Source organism: Piliocolobus tephrosceles, chromosome 3 (assembly GCF_002776525.5).
Source record: "Piliocolobus tephrosceles isolate RC106 chromosome 3, ASM277652v3, whole genome shotgun sequence".
NCBI classification, from domain to species: Eukaryota; Metazoa; Chordata; class Mammalia; order Primates; family Cercopithecidae; genus Piliocolobus; species Piliocolobus tephrosceles.
In genome coordinates, this window is record NC_045436.1 from 92160712 (window position 1) to 92174813 (window position 14102).

The following is a 14102-nucleotide window of genomic DNA, read 5'->3' on the forward strand; positions in this document are numbered from 1 at the left end:
GTGATCCGCCCGTCTCGGCCTCCCAAAGTGCTAGGATTACAGGCTTGAGCCACCGCGCCCGGCCAGAACTCTCTTTTGTCTCACAAATTTGAAACTCTGCACCCAGGAAACAATAACTCCCATTTCAGTCTTCCCCAGCCCCTGGCAAACACCATTCTCCTTTTTTGTGGCTATCAATGTGACCACTCTAGGTACTTCATATAAGTGATATCATGCTGTATTTGTCCTCTTGTGCCTGGCTTCCTTCACTCAGCATAATGTCCTCAATGTTCATCCATATGTCAGAATTGCCTTCCTTTTTAAGGTGGAATAATATTTTATTGCATGTACATACCAATTTGGTTTCTCCATTCATCCATTCAGTGGACTGCTTCCATATTTTGGCTATTACTGATCATGTAATGGACGTGGGTATACAAATATCTCCTTGAGTTCCTGCTTTCAATTCTTTTGGGTGTATTTGGAGTGAAATTCCTAGATCATATGCTAATTCTATTTTTAACATTCTGAGGAACTGCCATACAGTGACACCCTGTCAATAGTGCACAAGAGTTCTGATTTCTCCACAACCTTTCCAACATGTTATTTTCTGCTTTTTTTTCATGGTAGCCATCTTAATGGGTGTGAGGTAGTATCTCATTGTGCTTTTGCTCTGCATTTCTGTAATGATTAGTGATGTTGGAGGCTTTTCTGTACTTATTGCCATTTGTGTATCTTCTTTGGAGAAATGTCTATTCAAACTTTGCCCATTTTTTTCAAGCTTTGTCTGCTTTATTCCACTACGTAAAGTAAGGTAAAACAGTAACCTGTCATTCATAAAGATCAAGGAGTGCCTGCCATTCCCAAAAGGGACCAAAAAGGATGTTTCTTCACAAATGTGCATGACATTTATCATTATGCTGATAAGCACTTTAAACAACAACAAAAAACTTTAATGGATGAATCAAATAACAGATCCAAATTAACTGAGCTTTAAGTACACAAAATTGTTCTTTCAAATGCTAACGCTCTGCCCATTTTTAAATTGGATTTTTTTGTTGCTGTTGAGTTACAGTTGTTCTTTATATACTCTGGATATTAACTCATTGTCAGCTACATGATTTGCAAATATTTGTTCTCATTTCCTAAGTTTCCTTTTCACTCTGCTGATTGTGCCTTTGACGCCCAAAGCTTTTAATTTTGATGTAGTCTAATTTATCTATTATTTCTTTTGTTGCCTGTGCTTTCCATGTCATATAAAAAAAATCATTACCAAACCCTATTTCATGAAGACTTCCTCCTATGTATTACTCTAAGAGTTTTCTAGTTTTAACTCTTACATTTGGGTCTTTGATCCATTTTGAGATTAATTTTTGTAGGTAGTGTTGTAAAGTAAGGGCCCCACTTCATTCTTCTGTATGTGGATATAGTTTTCCCAATAGCATTTGTTGAAAAAAAACTATTCTTTCCTCATTGGATGGTCTTGGCACGTTTGTTGGAAATCATGTGACCCTATATATGATGATTTATTTCTGGGCTTCTTATACATCGATGGTCTATATTACTGTTTGGATTACTATAGCTTCATTGTAAGTTTTGAAATCAGGAAGTGTAAGTCTTCCAATTTTCCTTTTTTTCAAAATTGTTTTAGCTATTCAAAGTCCCTTGAGATTCTATATAAATGTTAGGATGGATTTTTCTACTTCTGGAAGAAAATGTCCATGGTTTTTGATGATTTTTTACAGAGTTGCTATTACACTGTACGAACAATTTTATATTTTGCTTTGTCTTACTTAAAATTATGATATATATACCATCACAGAATAAATATTACTTATTATTCAAACACTTCACAAACATACTTTACAGTGACATAAAGGAAATGTACAAATCGAAGTGTAATTGAAAGGTCTGAAAATATGCCTCAAACCACAAGACGTGTGTATACTTTAGATACGATAATCATTAAAATGAGAAGAATTTGATTCAAGACATTTCAGAGTATTAGGAAGTGATATTTATACTGAGTAGAAAGGAATTAATAAACAATTGTATAGTTTAAAAGACCTTTTTAAAGTATATACTTACACTGCTTTTGACTAACTACAACTCTGGGAATCATTTATTTACTTACCAAACATTTACTGAATTTCTATAGTTTCTGAAGTTCTGGGAACCTAGGTATAAATTAAATAGGGTCTTCATCCCAGGGGAAGGAAGTAAATGCTGAAATTTAATGAAATTTTCATGTGTCATGAGTTTTTACTTGCTTATTTAATCTTTACCTCAGTCCTATGAGGAAGTGGTGTTAACTCCGTTTAAAGATGAGGAAATGAATATTCATTTTAGAAAAGCTGAGCTACTTATTGAAGGTGACACAGATAGTGAGTGTCAAGGCTAAGTGATTAGCCCAGGGTCATTTGCCTCTAAAGCTCATATCCTTTTCACTCCTCCAGGTTGCTTTTGTCGCTTAGGACCTAACACGGAAGACTGGAGTATATGCAACTACCATGACAGCAATGAATTCTGCCTTATTAGAGTCAAGAAAGTCTTTAGAGAAGCATCTTTATAACCTAAGACTTGAAAACTGATGAGTTTATTAGATAAAAATGGGGAGAGGAACTTTCATTCATTCATTCATTTATGTGTCCATTAACAACTTCTACAGTGTGCTGGTCACAGCATGAGATGAGACACTGAAATGAAAAAAATGAGTGAGACACTGTGGTCATCCACAGGAGTCACAGTCTACTGGGAAACAGTTAAGTAACTGAATTATGACAAAGCATGATGTCAGAATCTGCCATAGAGTTGAAAACAGAGTCCTGGGGTCACCATTCCAGAGTACTAAGGGCAAGTTCACAGTGGCAGAAGCTACACTGATGGCAGGTAGTGCTGAATATGGCAGCTTGGACCCTCCACGCCAAGTTCAGGAGTTTGGGTTTCATACTATAGGCAACAATGTACCAGGAGTTTCTAAGTAGGAAAGTAACACAGTCAGTTCTGCTTTCTAAAAACCTATCTGGGCAGCACACGAAGCATAAACAATGGGAACTGGGAAAGAGACAAGTGGCAGGAAGACCAGCCTGGAAGCTAGTGGTCCAAACTAAAGAGAGAGAAAGCCTGAAACAGGCAGCAAGAAGACAGACTGAGAAGCAAAGACCATATTTATGAGGTGAGGTTGGCAGCTTTGTTGCCTGTAGGGTGTGTGCTGAGAGTAAGGAAGGAGACAAGAGAACATGACCAAAGACTTTGGGGTCATGTACATGTTCAGAACCAGCATTGTTTGAAAGTTATGGACCCATGGTGCATTTAATAGATAAGGCTCTTTTGCATTATCAGTATTTCTCTTATATATTTAGTCACTCTAAAATAACTACATGACTACTTTTATACCAATACCATGCTGTTTTGTGACTATGGCCTTATAGTATAGTTTGAAATCAGGAAGTGTGATGTCTCCAGATTTGTTCTTTTTGCTTAGTCTTGCTTTGACTGTGCTAGCTCTTTTCTGGTTCCATATGAACTTTAGAATTATTTTTTTCTAATTCTGTGAAAAATGATGGTGGTACTTTGATGGGAATTGCATTGAATTTGTAGATTGCTTTTGGCAGTATGCTTATTTTCACAATACTGATTCTATCCATCCATGAGCATGGGATGTGTTTCCATTTGTTTGTGTCATCTATAATTTCTTTCAGCAGTGTTTTGTAATTTTCCTTGTAGAGGTTTTTCACTTCCTTGGTTAAGTATATTCCTAAGTATTTTATTTTTTTGCAGCTATTTTAAAAGGGGTTGAGTTCTTGATTTGAATCTCAGCTTGGTCACTGTTGGTTTATAGCAGAGCTACAGATTTGTGTACATTAATTTTGTATCCTGAAACTTTACTTAATTAAAACTTTACTACTGATTTGTGTACATTAATTTTGTATCCTGAAACTTAACTTTACAGTTCTAGGAGCTTTTTGGATGAGTCCTTAAGGTTTTCTAGGTATATGATCATGTCGTCAGCTAACAGTGACAGTTTGACTTCCTCATTACCAATTTGGATGCCCTTTATTTCCTTCTCTTATCCAATTGCTCTGGCTAGGACTTCCAGTGCTATGTTGAATAGAAGTTGTGAAAGTGGGCCGGGCGCGGTGGCTTAAGCCTGTAATCCCAGCACTTTGGGAGGCCGAGATGGGTGGATCACGAGGTCAGGAGATCGAGACCATCCTGGCTAACACAGTGAAAACCTGTCTCTACTAAAAAAAAAATACAAAAAACTAGCCGGGTGAGGTGGTGCGTGCCTGTAGTCCCAGCTGCTCGGGAGGCTGAGGCAGGAGAATGGCATAAACCCGGCAGGCGGAGCTTGCAGTGAGCTGAGATCCGGCCACTGCGCTCCAGCCTGGGTGACAGAGCAAGACTCCGTCTCAAAAAAAAAAAAAAAAAAAAGAAGTTGTGAAAGTGGGCATCCTTGTCTTGTTCCATTTCTCAGGGGGAATGCTTTCATCTTTTCCCCGTTTGGTATAATGTTGACTATGGGTTTGTCATGAATGGCGTTTATTACCTTATGATATGCCCCTTCTATGCCAATTTTGTTGAGGGTTTTAATTGTAAAGAGATGCTGGATTTTGTCAAATGCTTTTTCTGCATCTATCGAGGTGATCATGTTATTTTTATTTTTAATTCTGTTTATGTGGTGTATCACATTTATTGCCTTGCAGATGTTAAGCCATCCCTGCATCCCGGTATGAAACCCACCTGATCATGGTTGATTATCTTTTTTATATGCTGTTGGATTCTGTTAGCTAGTATTTTGTTCAGGATTTTTGCATCTATGTTCATCAGGAATATTGGCCTGTAGTTTTCTTTTTTTGTTATGTCCTTTCCTGGTTTTGATATTAGGGCGATACTGACTTCATAGAATGATTTAGGAAGGATTCTCTCTTTATCTTTTGGAACAGTTTCAATAGGATTGGTACCATTCGTCTTTAAATGTCTGATATAATTCAGCTGTGAATTCATCTGGTCCTGAACTTTTTTTGTTGGTAACTTTTTAGTTACCATTTCAATCTCACTTACTGTTATTGGTCTGTTCAGAGTTTCTATTTCTTCCTGGTTTAATCTAGGAGGGTTGTATATTTCCAGAAAGTTGTTAATTTCCTCTAGATTTTCTAGTCCATGTGCATAAAGGTGTTCAGTAGCCTTGAATGATCTTTTGTATTTCTGTGATATTGGTTGTAATATCACTCACTTCTTTTTTTTTTTTAAACAGAGTCTCACTCTGTTACCCAGGCTGGAGTGCAGTGGCGCGATCTGGGCTCACGGCAAGCTCCGCCTCCTGGGTTCACGCCATTCTCCTGCCTCAGCCTCCCAAGTAGCTGGGACTACAGGCGCCTGTCACCACGCCCGGCTAATTTTTTTGTGTTTTTAGCAGACGGGGTTTCACTGTGTTAGCCAGGATGGTCTCAATCTCCTGACCTTGTGATCCACCCGCCTTGGCCTCCCAAAGTGCCGGGATTACAGGTGTAAGCCACCACGCCCGGCCAATATCACCCTTTATTTTCTAATTGAACTTACTTGAATCTTCTCTTTTCTTTTCTTGGTCAATCTCACTAATGGTCTATCAATTTTATTTAACTTTTCAAAGAACCAGCTTTTCATTTCATTTATCTTTTGTATTTTTTGTTTCAATTTTATTTAGTTCTGCTCTGATCTTGGTTATTTCTTTTCTTCTGCTGGGTTTGGATTTGGTTTGTTCTTGTTTCTCTAGCTCCTTCAAGTATGACCTTAGATTGTCTATTTGTGTTCTTTTAGACGTTTTGATGTAGGCATTTAATGCTATGAACTTTCCTCTTAGCACTGCCTTTGCTGAATCCCAGAGGTTTTGTAGGTTGTGTCACTGTTATCATTTTGTTCAAATAATTTTTAAATTTCCACCTTGATTTTATTGTTGACCCAACAATCATTCAGAAGCAGGTTATTTAATTTCCATGTATTTGCATATAACTATAATTTTAATCACTGCTATATCGAAACATCATAGATTTTGGGACAGTGGATTAGTGAGTTTTTTCATAAGACAAAATTCAAAAAGATGAATGGATCTTTGCTGAAATGAAATTCAAATATGAGTATTTGTCAGTTGAATAATCTGCACTGCTATTTTAATGTTCCACAAAATTTTCCATTTTTCCAGGCCATTACTAAGTCTTCTAATTTATTTAGACCTGTTCTGTTCTGTAGAGTGTCACATTTGTTTTCATTAACAAGTATAAACATACTAGTTAAAAGTGAAATTGCTTATACCTGTACTGATAAGTGCCACCAGTAGAGGGCGGCAGTGAGGCACTAGAAAGAAGAACCAACTTACTGTCAGAAATTGCAGAAAACCGCCAAGATGGGGGTTGATGTGAATGACGGCAAACATTTGTTGGTGCTGGCATCCTCATTAACACCCAAATTGGATTATTTTATGGGCCAGAAGCTTTGACATAAGCATTGTCACAGAATTTTCAGATAATCTGATAAGGTACTTATAAAGCAAATTTTGTGGAAATTTCTGGTAAGACTGATGAGAATCAACCTTAAGAGATATTCTAAAAATTTTACATTATTTCAAAGAGATAAGAGTATCAGTTAAAATTAAGCATGTTGTTCTTGTCACTTCAAGAGTGTAGGCAGAGAATTTAATACTTTAGAGATGACAAAAGGCATCTTACCCTCTTTGAACACTACAGACATCCCTGAAATAAAAAAGAATATTTGGAACTCATCAACAGTAAGCAATGCATAGGCTTAATCAACAAGATAGGTTACCCGAATTTAGCTTGCATCTATCTGCTTTTATAAACATTTAACAGCAACAGCAATTTTTTGAGCACCTACTATGTGCTAGGAGTAATTCAAGGTACTGAGGTTATAGAAGGGAACACAACAAACTCATTTCCTGCCTTCTTGGAGTTTAAATTATAGTGAGGAAGACAGATATTAAACAAAGCTGCATAATTAATTCATTTGTTACAGTGGAGAAAAACAAAAAATAGAAATCAATCTACTACAGGGCCCCCGATCAATGAGTTTGGCCTCAAGTCAAAAAGGGGAAATTAAGTGAAATTGAAATAGGACTCAAGAACAACTTAAATTCTTAATACCCACTTATGCCATTTATTTCCTTTAAAAAATAAATAAAATAGATAAGGTAAAATTAACAAATTCATGGAAATAACATTACTAAAGAGTATTTGAGTAGTTGCTATACAGCAATAAAGTACTTTGTCAACTTAAAGTGTTGTTAAAATGCCCCACAGCTCCCTGAGCACCTAAACTTGATTAAAGTCTGTGTCAGTCATCAACCCAGCCACAGCCACCCCTGAGAACCTGGACTTCCTGCTGACCCCAGTCACTCTCTGCAAGGTCCCTCTGTGTCTTTGCTGTTGCTCTGCCCCACGTCTCACCACACCTGCCTGATGTGCATCTCTTCACACCGCCATCCACCTCTGCTCCTCAGACCCTACCCCTTTCACTTCCACTGGCTGGAGTCCTACCCATCTTTCAATGTCCTAGTCAGTCTTCTAAACAAAGCGTAACTTAATTGAACCTCCTTTCCCTGAAAAAAAAAAAAAACACTATTTTTTCCCTCAAAATGCTAAATTAAACTACAAATCACAATCATTCTTTGCCTATTCTTTGCTTGGAATTTAACTATATCTGAGTAGATTCAGTCTTTTATTTCAGACATATTTCTGTCTGTCATCTCTAGTAAATGCTGAGCCCTAAAGTTCTAGAACTGTGTCTAATTCATCCTCATATCGCCTTACAGATCCTGGCACATAGCAGATATCCAGAAAATTTTGGTTAATTTGCATTATTGGAAGCAAATTGCCACAAATCTTAATCTTTAAGAATTTGGTTTTTTTGAAGAGCATGGAATTGGTAATACGCAGGCTATACATTTTGGACAACATAGAACACACAAAAAATAAATGTATGTCAAATAAAGTTGCCATTTTTTCCTTTATCCTATTTCAGTGAAGATGAATATTTAGGAAATTACATAGAATTGTACTCTGTGAGAGGCTCATCTAGGAGTGATGCAATTCTTGGAAAGATTAAGTTTGTCAAGGTCTGTAATTTGCTTTTACTCTCCTAATAAGTTTTTACTCTTCTTATATAGCCTGATATTTCATGGATATTGGCAGAAGACATGAAACTCCTGGGTCAGAGACAAAGGGTTTTAGTACCCATAGTATATCAAGCAGCATGAACATCATGCTGACATCTGCTCCTCATGTCCTCCAAGTCCCACTGGAGTAGTAGTGAGTGGGCCAATGGATGCCGTGCATGCAGTCAGTGGGTTTGTCTCTATTGCAGTCAAGGAATGCAATAGAGAGAGCCACTGCTTTTACAAAAAGCCTGCTCTTTGTCCCAGTGAGAGACATGACCTCATTCCTCAAAGATGCTGCAAATTCTAATAAATTCCCAGGTAAGGAGAGGTTGGCCTGGTGGGTTTTTGTTTGTTGTTGTTGTTTTCAAACAGGGTCTAACTCTATTGCCCTGGATGGAGTGCAGTGGCACAATCATAATTCACTGCAACTTCAAACTCTTGGACCCAAAAAAATCCTTCCTCTCAGCATCCTGAGGAGCTAAGACTACAAGTATGCGCCACCACTACAGGCTAATATTTTTATTTTTATTTTATAGCAATGAGAGTCTCACTGTATGCCCAGGCTAGTTTCAAACTCATGACTTCAAATGATCATCCTGCCTTAGCCTCCCAAAATGTTGGAATTATAGGTGTTAGCTACTGCACCAGACCTGATCTCTCATTCTTGACAGACACTGCAAGAACTTGCAGAGATTCCCAGAGCTCGTGGTAGATTGTCTGTCCCAAAACTATTCTGTGAAAGTAAGAATTTTGGTTACCCTGGAACATCAGAGGGGTTCAATAAATATTTGTTGAAGCAAATTAATTAATTAATGAGAAGAAGGAGAGACACTGAGTAACCAAAAAAAAAAAAAAAAAAAAAAAAAAAAGGCAAATAGAGTGAATCCCTTGAGGGAATAGTTTCAAATTTCAGACCTGATAAGGAGGAAAAATCAGAAGCATAACAAAAGCTAAGACACTGTAGACTACTTGGCTTTATAATAAAATACCTAAGCACATTACTTCATGGAAAATGAATCTAGGACTCACTATACAAAGTAATCACTGATGAAGTTCAAATTACCTAAGGTAATGCACCTGTCTCCCTAAATCAGCATTACAGTAATCACAGCTCTTTATATATGTAGCCTTTTGGCATGGACCAAATTTCTTTGAAAACTTTAGACACTATTCCCATTTACCAGCCATGACTTTTTCCCCAAAATTGTAAATTGAACTACAAATCAAAGTAGATCATATGAATAAATTTGGTCAGACTTAAACACTTCCTTAGAAATGTATAGTTTAAGCAAATGAATATTGTATCCTCTGAAGGTTCCCTTGAAGGGCAGGAGTTAAGCTGAAACATTTTGTGATGGTATTAGAAATGAGGGACTTGAGGCATATTTAGGACATTCAAGTTCAAAGTCCAGACTCGTGAGTAGAGTTCACATTTACATTGATGATTGTAAATACTCCTTCTCCGGACCACAGTAGTCATGTCTATAAAACTTAAGGGGCAATCATACAGAGTTTTGTTATCGCACATCTCAACTTTTAGCCTCCCTGCCCCCTTTTTCCTGGATGCCTTCCAGTCTTCATGAGCCACTGCTGTAGTATCACTGCTCTCCATCTGCTGCTCTCATAATTGGAGATTGATTGCCTCCAGGGTTCACAAATGTTTCAGGCAACCTTAAATAATTTGAGCTTTTAAGCAACTATGAGTTTTTCAGGCACTCCAGGGAAGGCCTTGTTTTTAAGATTTGTAAGTCCCCTCTTCTCTCCGCTCCCTTCTAGCGTCCCAAGGGACTTCACCCAGGCTTCCCTAAGGCCCTGGGTGAGAGGCTGTGTAAGCAAGCAGTGCCTTACTCAAAGTCTCCCCTCACACTCAAACGGGTGTCTCTGGATGAGCCATCAAAGCCTTTCCTACCTCACCATGAGTGCCTGGCCTTCCTAGGGCTCTTTCCTCTTCTTTCCTCAAGTTTATGGAAACCTTCATCATCCCTTTATCTTTGAAAGTCTTCGCAGTAGAGATGATCATCATTTCTTTCACCAGTCAGTTTCTCCTTCCCAACACCCCATCTTTTTTTTATTTGTTTCTTATTTATTTATTTATTTATTTATTTATTTTTATTATACTTTAAGTTCTAGGGTACATGTGCATAACGTGCAGGTTTGTTACATATGTATACATGTGCCATGTTGGTGTGCTGCACCCATCAACTCGTCAGCACCCATCAATTCATCATTTATATCAGGTATAACTCCCCAATGCAATCCCTCCCCCCTCCCCCCTCCCCATGATAGGCCCCAGTGTGTGATGTTCCCCTTCCCGAGTCCAAGTGAGCTCATTGTTCAGTTCCCGCCTATGAGTGAGAACATGCGGTGTTTGGTTTTCTCTTCTTGTGATAGTTTGCTAAGAATGATGGTTTCCAGCTGCATCCATGTCCCTACAAAGGACGCAAACTCATCCTTTTTTATGGCTGCATAGTATTCCATGGTGTATATGTGCCACATTTTCTTAATCCAGTCTGTCACTGATGGACATTTGGGTTGATTCCAAGTCTTTGCTATTGTGAATAGTGCCGCAATAAACATACGTGTGCATGTGTCTTTGTAGTAGCATAATTTATAATCCCATTTTTACATAATTTATTTTTCCCTGACTATTGAGATTGTCCATGCAAACCTCCCTGCTACAAGCCCCTTTGTTGTACACCTGATTAAATGCTGGAAGGAACAAGCCATGCATTGTGCTAAGATTTTATCTTTAAACTAAGGACGCTGCAACTGAGTTAGTTTCTGTTAAATGCTTGAGTTGAGAGGTCATGCAAAGCCATCGTAAATGGATCAGATGAAGATGGTCTATAGGGAGAGATGAAGTGGACCTTGTCTGTTTCGTTTACCTCTGTAGGTACTCTTGCCCCACCTACCTAGCATGGTGCCTGACACATGGTAGGCATTCAAGTCTTTATGGAATGAATAAATCAGACTGTGGAGAGAGAGAAAGAAAGAGAGGCAGCCTTGCACTAACAGCTTTCCGTTTCCTTGTTCTAATTCCACATGAGGACTGTCTGCATTTCCTGTCCTCATGTCCACCAATACATTCCCCTTTATGCCAAAACTAGTTTGGGTGTCTTTAATTTCTTGATGGTCTTCTTTTTTTTTTTTTTTTTTATTGAGACGGAGTCTTGCTCTGCCACCCAGGCTGGATGATGGTCTTCTTAAAAGGCAACCTCTGAAGAAAAATATGACAGTAACTCCAACTTGAGGATGCTTTTGCAGAGCAGGCCTCAGCCCCTCTGTGTACATAAATCTAGGCATTGCTGATTGAACAGGGATTCGTTTAGAGCCCATAAGGAGGACTCCAAATGAATAGAGGTCTGATCAGGAGGCACTTGCCAAGTTAAGCTCCAGGAAGAGGAGGAGCGGGTTACAGTTTCACCTTGGACTTCTGGAGCGCTGCTGGACTAACGTGGTGGTGCAGGAGACTTCTCTGCATTTCTGCCTGTATTCTGAGTCACTGTGCAGTAGAGCAAGAAGGGTCACCCTTTCCTGCTCACTGAAGCAGTAGGGAGATGCCCCCTGCCCAGGAGAGTATATTTCAAAGTGAGGGGGAGAGGGTAGTTGAAAAGCCATAGGCAGTCATTCTAGGTTTGAAATATAGAAAAATAAAATATTCAGAGACAGTATGATGAATTTGTTCACAGTGCAGGTTTGAAGTGAGACAGATCTGCATTCCAACACCAACTCTGCAACTTACTAACAAGCTCTGTGATCTTTAATAAACTGATGCTTTTATGTTAACCAAAAGAGAGTGAATTTTTCTAACGAGTTAAGAAATATGCACTAAAACATACACTTTTTTCACTATTACCTTTTTACCCTAAATCCCTGGGTGGTAACGTTAAAGAAGAGTGCAGTCAATATCTAACAAGAGCGTAGTTATGCAGTAATAGCCATCAGTTGTGGCATCAATCAAGAATTAGTGGTACCAACTCCCTGAATAGGAGGCACACGTGAATTCTCATATGCAATCTTCTGAAGACCTTAAAAGCAATTTGTAAATGATATGACCTGTAGATGGCGAACTTGGATAGGGGGAATGCTAAGCAATAACTCTAAAAAAGAAAGCAGTGGTTTTTGTTTTGTTGACGAGAGGACTAAGTAAAGTCAATACATTAATAAGTTCTGTTTATGACCACAGGCCCAAAGATTCTTTGCTGACACACCAGGTTCCTTCTGTCTGTGGACAAGAGCCCACTCGCAGTCATGCCCACTGTTGCGGGACTAGACTGCATTAGCTGCTGGTAGAAAGGTTTTGGCTCTGTTCACACTGGCTGCTAGTCATTGATACAAGAGCAAGAAGTATCAAACGGGGAAGGTAAAGAGCTTTCCTGGAAGTCTCTTGGGGAGTGCAGAAATGCATACGTAACACTACTTAATTATCTGACTGCATCCTACATGTCCAAAGTATCCACATCTTTTGATCTAGATAAATAATTATACCCTCCCTTGCTCGCTTGTTGCCACTGTTGAGTATTTGTTCTTCACACTCCCCAAGGCAATGCTTTAGGGACCAATTACCATCCTTTATTGACATCATTTCACTGGCTGACAGAGACTTCTGGAGTGCCACACCAGGCATTCAGGACTCCTAAGAAAGCTCTTTAATACTTTCATGTAATCTCTGTGCCTTACGTGAGAAGTATGAATTTTTTTCCTTAAAATTCTACTTTGGAGTACTAGTTTTACCATCCCGGGTCACAATTGCATATATGTGGATTTGTGGGAAAATTAGTGTGACTTCCAAAACTGTGCCTGCTCATGCGGTGGCCTGGGATGTTTTGTTGGTTCTTTCAGCTGTGAAAGAGCCCAGCATCTCACCCAACATGATAGATTGATGACTCTGTGCTACATTAGAAAGCAGGGTCATTATCCCCAGAGAGCCTCGCAGCTTGTGCGTCAGGTGAAGGGACATCGCTAGGCTTCCACGGTGCCTCTGCTCTGTCGTTTATCACAAGGCTGTAATCATTTTCTACACATTGGCCACCCCACAGATGTGGGCTTCTAGAGTCCAGAGACTGTGCCGTTTTCATCCTTTTACCCTTCACATCGTGGAGTGCTGGCACATAGTAGGTACTTACGAAAATGTTGAATGAATGAAAGAATAAATATACATGCTTGGGAAGAACAAGAAGGCAGGAAAGAGGAAAAATCAGTTTAGGGAGAAAAAGAGGAAAATAATCCAAGCACTTATGGAGAATTGTACCCATATTAGACAAACAGTATTCCTAAACAATAGAAAAAGAAAAGCTGAGTAGACTGTGCCCAGTCCAATCCATTTATTTTTACCAATCAAACTCTGAAGAGACTGACTTATAACTGAAATGCTAGTTCACTATTGCCAGTAAAGAACACATCTTTCCAGAAACTACAATGTTTATGTTCACTGAGAACATTACCCCTGCCCAGACCCACGTATTTCACTTTTTTATTTCAAAACAAAGCCCTTGGCTCTCAGGATGAGGCCATTTTGGTTTTGGGGCAGCTTCTAAAAGCCATAAGGTTGCAGTTAACCTAAAATATGAAAGTGTAAAAGTTATTGGAGAATTCAGAAATTATAAGATGTTATCTAAGAGTGGATTTGGATTTAAAGGCAGTCATTAGTAGAAGGTAGACTTCAGGGGATGGGAGTGAGGAACAATCAGAAATAGTCTCTGGACGACAGTCCGAATAAGAGCAGCAATATATCACCCCATGCATGGCATTGCTCATGAGGCTGACAATGGGGCCTCTGACATGAAATCACAGCAATGGTCAAGGACATGAAGACATGCGCAAGGATGGCGGGTATAGGCCTGTCATGTCTGTACATGGTAAGCACTTAATAAATACTGGTTGAATGAACAGGCTACTGTGTGACCGACCTGCTAAGGGGAAGCCACAAACTACTTCACTAAAGGCTCAGTTTATTTATTTACTTCCGTATTTA

At 38.9% G+C, this 14102-nt stretch overlaps 1 protein-coding gene across 13 annotated transcripts in view; it reads left to right on the forward strand.

Annotated features, from left to right (window-relative positions):
• Positions 1–14102, forward strand: part of ALPK1 (alpha kinase 1) — a 150230-nt gene that overhangs the window by 13436 nt on the left and 122692 nt on the right. For 7 of the 13 annotated variants that reach the window (XM_023219960.3, XM_023219950.2, XM_023219961.2 and 4 more), the window contains exons 3-4: positions 2436–3154; positions 8138–8446. The exons of 3 other annotated variants lie outside the window; for them this stretch is intronic. The gene's annotated coding sequence lies outside the window, so the exon portion shown is untranslated. The remainder of the gene's footprint in view (positions 1–2435; positions 3155–8137; positions 8447–14102) is intronic. 3 more of the 13 variants (XM_023219951.2, XM_023219956.1, XM_023219952.2) reach the window with 2 other exon arrangements.